The sequence below is a fragment of the Mustela putorius genome, unplaced genomic scaffold, assembly GCF_011764305.1.
Source record: "Mustela putorius furo isolate JIRA1106 unplaced genomic scaffold, ASM1176430v1.1 tig00003974_pilon_pilon_pilon, whole genome shotgun sequence".
In the NCBI taxonomy this organism is placed as follows: domain Eukaryota; kingdom Metazoa; phylum Chordata; class Mammalia; order Carnivora; family Mustelidae; genus Mustela; species Mustela putorius.
The window spans coordinates 8,910,370-8,917,740 of record NW_025422117.1 but is presented as its reverse complement, the minus strand read 5'-3'; the positions used below and the strand labels follow the sequence as shown (position 1 = coordinate 8,917,740).

General features: G+C 34.7%; 1 pseudogene; it reads right to left on the bottom strand.

Moving 5' to 3' along the window:
* Positions 1–5,776: 5,776 nt before the first annotated feature.
* On the bottom strand, positions 5,777–6,619 carry LOC101676299 (annotated as a pseudogene).
* Between the last annotated feature and the right edge of the window lie 752 nt (positions 6,620–7,371).

Below are 7,371 nucleotides of genomic sequence, written 5' to 3'. Positions count from 1 at the left end.
ACTATTCAAGAAGTGCTATGATCTGATATTAGTAGACTTTGCTCTTGATGTGGAATCTTACTAAAAAGCAGGAGTAAGAGTTACTGAAAATAAATTTATATTGGTTTACTATCCCTTATATATTATGTATGTTATATAGCCTGGGAATCCTGATTATCTCATATAGCCTCATTATCTGATTCAATCAAAAAGCATGTATTGTCTATTCATTATGCTAAGTAGCTCTTGAATTATTCAATCTCTTCCCACTTCTAGGTTACCATTATTTGTCCTCTGAGTTACTTCATCAGGCTCCCAACTTGTTTTACAGTCTACAGTCTTGATGTCACTCTAATTATGTGCACGTTGTAAGAAAAATTTGTTTTATTTGCCTATGTGGACTTGGTTTTCAACTATCTCTTTACATGATACAGTCCAAATACCTAAATAGAATTTATCAGGATCCTATAATAACTTCCCACTGCTTATCTTTTTATTCTCATCATCTTTAACCTTAGAGCCAAATCTGATAACAAAGTTCCCTTGAATCTTCAATTATGCAATGGTTGCTTTGCTCTTAGGCTATCAACATGCTGTTCCATCTACTGAGATTATTATTTTTTTCCCTCACCTTTCTTCACTTGATTCACACCCTTTAATCTTCCAAGTCCCGGTTTAGAAGTTGCTAGCCTGGAAAGCTAATCTTACTGGTCTGGGTTAGAATCTTATCCATTCAGTTTTTAATATTCTCTATTTCCCTAAATTGCACATGGAGAATTACATTGTAATTTCATGATGCATCTCTCTCTCTTTTTCTTCTTAGCTCCAATAGAAGATGTGAGCTTGCTTACCATTCTTCTTCCATATCAAAATGTGAATCATATAAATTACACAGATATATTACCATTCCTTCCAGTTTCCCATGTTTTGTCTTTTGCTAGAGTTCTTTTCATTCATCTTCTTAAACCATATTTATACATATCTTTGTGTAAAATAATAATCCAATATTGATTACACCTATATCTCTGCATTTCCTACATATTATCCAGGTTGCATTTTATAAATAGGCTCCTAATAATATATGAGTTAATGTGTCATTATAATATATAATAATGTATCATTCTCATACTGTATAATTATATAGTTTTTTACTAATGTATCATTGATCTCATATTGTTATTGTATAGTTTTGTAATAATATATCACTACTATTATACTGTCTTATATAGTATACCAACTGGTATTACATTTCTTATTAAAGTATTTAAAATTCACAAACTTTTTTTTAGGTAGAAGAAAAAATATTGCAATTTGTTTTATATGTGAAGGAAATCAAGTTCAGAGCAAGGAGATGATTTTTTTAAAGATTTATTTGTTTCTTTTATAGAGAGGGAGGGGGAAAGTAGGAAGGACAAGATGGAGAAGGAAAGAATCTCAAGCTAACTCCACACTGAGTGCAGACCCTGCCTAGATTCAATCCCATGACCCTGAGACCAGATCTGAGCTGAAACTTTAACCAACTGTTCTACCCAGGCACCCCAAAGCAAGTAGATGATTTACAGAGGATCAAATAAATATTCATTGGTGGAGGAAGAACTCAAACTCAGATTTGTTAATCTAAATTGAATATTCTTTCATTTACGTTATGCTTTCATTATCATTTTTCAACTTCCCTTATACTTGCTATTTAAATAATAAAATGTTCATAGAGAGAATCATATTTTTCCTCCTTAAGATAACAAAGAAGGGAGATTTTATTACCTGCTTGTGGTGAATGGGGAGGGGTGACTGAGAGATGCCAGCTTGTGCCTTGTTTTAATTGTGTATATCTCATACCATCATTACCACATTATAGAATTATGCTTCAATTTTCATTTTGGAAAAAGAACTTTCACTTCCACTACCTTATGTGATTACACAACATCTGTGCATGTACTGTGCCTGTTGAAATGAGAAAAACGATAATAGTCATACTTAAACAATTTTCCTAAAACTGTGCTAGTAGTAATTGGGAGTGCTGAGATTAGCACTTAAGACTACTTAACTCCATTTCTAGTGCTCTTTTTTACTACACCATGCTGTCTCTCCAACAATTTCATGAAAGAGGAAAGTGAAACTTTAAAGAAGAATGTAAAATTATAGTTGGATTGGGAGATGTACATTTACAGTTCTGAGTATTTAACTGTCCAAATTACTTAACTTTCTTTATAACTGTTTCCTTATTTGCAGAATGAGAAAAATATGAAATCCACCAGCCTGAAATGTCTAGTACTCCTAGCACAGAGTCTTCCAAATAATAGATTTCCAGTAATACTAGTTATTATTTCATTAGCGTTGACTACCTTTATCAGTATTCTATAAAGTGTAGAGGTCTTTTTGCCAACCCAAGAAAAAACAAAAACTGAAAAATTTTTAGATTATTCTTTTTATTATGTTATGTTAGTCACCATAGAGTATGTCACTAGTTTTTGATGTAGTGCTCCAAGATTCATTGTTTACATATAACACCCAGTGCTCCCTGCAATACGTGCCCTCCTTAGTACCCATCACCACTTAATATCCATTCCTACCCCTTCAGTCCCCAAAACCCTCAGTTTGTTTCTGGGAGTCCACGGTCTCTCATAATTCGTCTCCCCATCTGATTTGTCCCTCTTCATTTTGCCCTTCTTTCTTCTAGTATCCTCCATGCTCTACCTTATGTTCCACAAGTAACTGAAACCATATGACAAAAAACTGAAAAATTTGTAACCATTTTCCTACTTTATTCCTTCGGATTTCTTCTTTCTGTTTTTGTACATCCCATCTAGATTTACATATTTCAGGCTAAAACTTAAGAAAAGAGTGAGGTGTGATGCAGAAAATAAAGATTTAAAAAAGGAAAAAAAGGAAATGGGAATAGAGATATAACCCATAAAAATTTATTGACACTACTTTGAAGAGGAAAATCAACTCAAGCTTTCACTAACATATAAAGTCGCAGCCCCAATTTTTGGTATAAAGAACAATTTTAAACAAATACTCATCTACTGCTCTCAGTTTAATATGAAAAGCTAAAAACAAGAATTCTAGTTTATAAAGATCTTACCTAAGTTATTTAAAATAAGGTTTAAGATACCAACTTTTAAAAATAAGAATAGATATCATACCATCTTTTATTATCAGTATTAATGTAAGAACCATGATGTTATGACTGTGGTGTTTTTTACAATTAGGAAGGGAAAATTAAAAAAAAATAAATTAACAAACAAGACCATAAAACAAGAGTGGAGGAAAACAAAAATGAGTTTGAAAAGAAAATTTGTACTTGCTCTAGCGGGGTGTGGTAAGCAGAATTTTTAAAAACCTCTGACCCATAAATACCCTGTTTTAATCTCCATAACCTGATAAAATGTTATCACTTTCCTGTTTGTGTTGTTAATGTGAAGATTTTATAAACATTACTGAGATGCAAATTTAAAACAAATTATAAACTGGGACGCCTGGGTGGCTCAGTTGGTTAAGCGGCTGCCTTCCGCTCAGGTCATGATCCCAGCGTCCTGGGATCGAGTCCCACATCGGGCTCCTTGCTTGGTGGGGAGTCTGCTTCTCCCTCTGCCTCTGCCTGCCACTCTGTCTGCCTGTGCTTGCTCTCGCTTCTCTCTCTATGACAAATAAATAAATAAAATCTTTAAAAAAAAACAACAAATTATAAACTACTGAACACCAAGAAAAAAGTGTACTCAATAATCTATCTTAATTTCAAAGTATTATTATAACAATGTTAAATATTATAAAAATGAGAAAATATAATGGTGGATTAATATGAACACCCATATAAGCACCACCGGTGTGGTGCTACAGCATCCTACTGTGAAATGACTTTTGTATTATTTTCTCCTTCAGAAAATAAATAAATACTATATCTACTGAATGCAGATGTACCTTTCTAACTTGGAAAAAAATGATAAGTGAAAAATCAATTTGGAGACCATTTGAGTCATCCTAAATATTCACTTAATTCCCGTGAAAAATAATTCCAGATTTGTCTTTTCAACCTATCAGCAATCCAAAATCATTTGAATGATTTACTTAGAATTTATAAGTAAACATCACTGTTTAAAAATGTATATTTCTGCTATATTTTGTCAAGAATGTTATCACGAATGGGACTTAATTGGATATTCATGACCATTATGAAACTTAGTATATAAAGTCAAATGGTTTTGTTAATAATTTTAGATGAAGTCTGTATTTTTAGTTATCAGCAGAAGTTTCAAAATGATTATTAGAAATATGAAAGGGGGTTCCTGCCTGAGAGAATTGCTTATCAGTGATTGGTATTAAATATATTTTACTAAATACAAACTGATCTGCCTATGTTCTACATCCAACAATGTTAGTGTTGTCTTATAACATTAGGTAATTTTCCAATATTTAGAAAAGCAAATAGGCTCTTGAAAGATTTATTTTTTATCATTGTCCAAATAGTCTCTGAATTTGGAAGATGTTATTAGTATTAATTAATTAATATTTATTTGAGTGTAGCTGACACATAATAATGGCACTAGTTTCATATGTATGAGATAGTAATTCAATAAGTTTATACATTATGTTACACTCGCCACAGGTTTAGCTACCATCTATCACTATACAATGCTATTACAATATCATTGACTGTAATCCTTTGAGTGTGTCTTTTTCTTCCATAACTATACATTCCATACCTGGAAACCTGTATCTTCCACTTCCCTTCATTCATCTTGCCCAATACCCCACCCACTCTGGCCACCAACAAATTGTGCTCTGTAACTATAGATCCAATTCTGTTTTTTGCTTCTTTATTTTATCATTTGTAGTTTCGGGTCTTTTGTTTTGTTTTTAGATTCCACATATGAGTGTAATCATATGGTTTTAGTCTTTCTCAGTCTGCGTTATTTCACTTAGCATAATACACTGTAGGTCTATCCATGTTGTCACAAATGGCTCAATCTCATGCTTTTTATGTTTGTGTAATATTTTATTACATATATATATTTATGTATATGTTCTATGTCCATTTGTCTATTGATGGACACTTAGGATGCTCCCATATCTTGGCTATTACAAATAATGCTGCAATAAACTTCAAGGTGCATATATCTTTCTGAATTACTATTTTTATTCCCTTGGGTAAATACTCAGAAGTGGAATTATATGATTATATGGTATTTCTATTTTAAATTTTTTGTGGAAACTACATATTTTCTTCTACAGTGGCTGCACTAATTTACATTTCTACCCACAGTGTATGAGGGTTCCTTTATTTGATATCTTTGCCAACAGTTGTTATTTCTACTCTTCTAATTTTTTTGCTATTCTGACAGGTGTAAGGTGATATCTCATTGTGGTTTTGATTTGCATCTTCCTAATAACTAGTGACATTGAACATCTTTTCATGTGTCTATTGGCCATCTATATATCTTTGGAAAAAAATATGTATTCAGGCCTTCTGCTTATTTTTACTCAGATTGATTTTTGTTTTTGAGTTGTGCAAGTTATTCACAGATTTTAGCAAGTAACCGCTTATCAAATATATAATTTACAAATATTTTCCCCAGTCAATACCTTACCATTTTGTTTTGTTGATGGTTTTCTTACTGTGCAAAACCTTCTTATTTTGACGTTGCTCCAATAGTTTTTTTTTCTTTTTTTTGAACTCTTAGAATATTTATTAAATCAAAGATTTATAAGGACAGTGATGAATAAAAGTGAAATTTTTCAATCAGGAAACATGAAGTTTCAATGTGTAAGGGTTTATATTCAATTTCATTTTTTTTTAAATCTTCCCCTTTAAGATTATATCATAACATGTGAAGCACTGGTGAGATCTATGTCACCAGAAATTCCCAGTTTGCTGATTTCCTGGAGATTTTTCATCGGATGATTGTACTGCAACAAATGAGCATCATTGACCGCAACCTTGAAGTGGTCAGATTCAACCAGCACTTGTATTTTGAATGGTTTACCAGTTTCGAATGGGAAAGTCGCCTGTCTTTCTTCCTTTCCCCAGAGGTTATCCAGCTTTGTATTGCAAACAATGACTCTCTTGTTGTCCTCATTGAAGCGTGGGTTAAAGTGGAAAGCAACATCATTCCCTCTCTTGAAATCTAAAGCAAATCTGTTTGCATTGGGCTTCATTGTGCCCAGAATTGTTATCAGCATGGGAGGCATGACTCCTCCAGGCAAGGGCAGGTCATAAGGTACAGTCAGTGATCCAGCAGGGATGCCAAAGGCGCCAGCAGCGGGCTGGGCTCCAGGAGCACTTGGCTGTCCAGGAGGTGGGTAGGCCCCAGGCCCACTCGGTTGCCCAGGGTAGGCTCCTGGTGCAGGTGGTCCAGGATAAGCAGGAGCTGTTGGGCCAGGGTAGGCTCCTGGAGGTGCCTGTCCAGGATAGCCGCCAGGAGGGGGCTGTCCAGGGTAGCCACCAGGAGGGGCCTGTCCAGGATAACTGCCAGGAGGGGCCTGTCCAGGGTAGGCACCAGGATAGGAGGTCCCTGGGTAGCCCCTGCTCCAGCAGGCTGGTTTCCCCATTGACCAGGCCATCCTTGAGGGTTTGGGTTTCCAGACCCAGATAAAGCATCATTAAGTGAAAAATTGTTTGCCATTTTCCCGACACCTCGGCGCTCGCTCGCTTGCTGCGGGGGCGGCTTCTGATGAGGTGCTGCGATCCTCCAATAGTTTATTTTTGCATTTGTTTCACTTGCCTTAGGAGACATATACAGAAAAATGTTTCTGTGGCTGATGTCAGAATTACTGTCTGTGCTCTCTTCTAGGATTTTTATGGTTTCAGAGCTCACATTCAGTACTTTAACTCATTCTGAGTTTTCTTTGTGTGCACGTGTTTGGAAATGGTCCAATTTCATTCTTTTACATGTAGCTTTCAAGTTTTACAAGTACATTGGCATTAATTTATAATCATGCACACAATAGAATTCCACGTGACATGAAATCCCCCTATAAGCTAAAACTTGTTTCCATTCTTTGGGCCAGGCATTCAACTTTTGACTGAAGCAAGCAGAATTGAGAGACCCCTGGGTGGCTCAGTCATTTAAACAGCTGCCTTCAGCTCAGATCAAGATCTAGGTCCTGAGATGAAACTTCTCCTTCTCCTTCTGCCTGCTGCTCTTCTCTGCTTGTGCCCTAGCTCTCCTTTTCTCTCTCTCTGTCATATAAATAAGTAAGTAAATAAATAAATATTTTTTAAAATAGCAAATAAGTTTGAGAAAAAATTTAGAAAAAGAATAAATGATATGAATTGGAAAATAAGATAAGTAGCCATATTGTTCCTCGTATTTTGATAATTGAGAATAAGTTTTTAAAATAATAGTAGTCGCCCATTTATACTACCACTAGGCAACACCAACAGTATTTAGA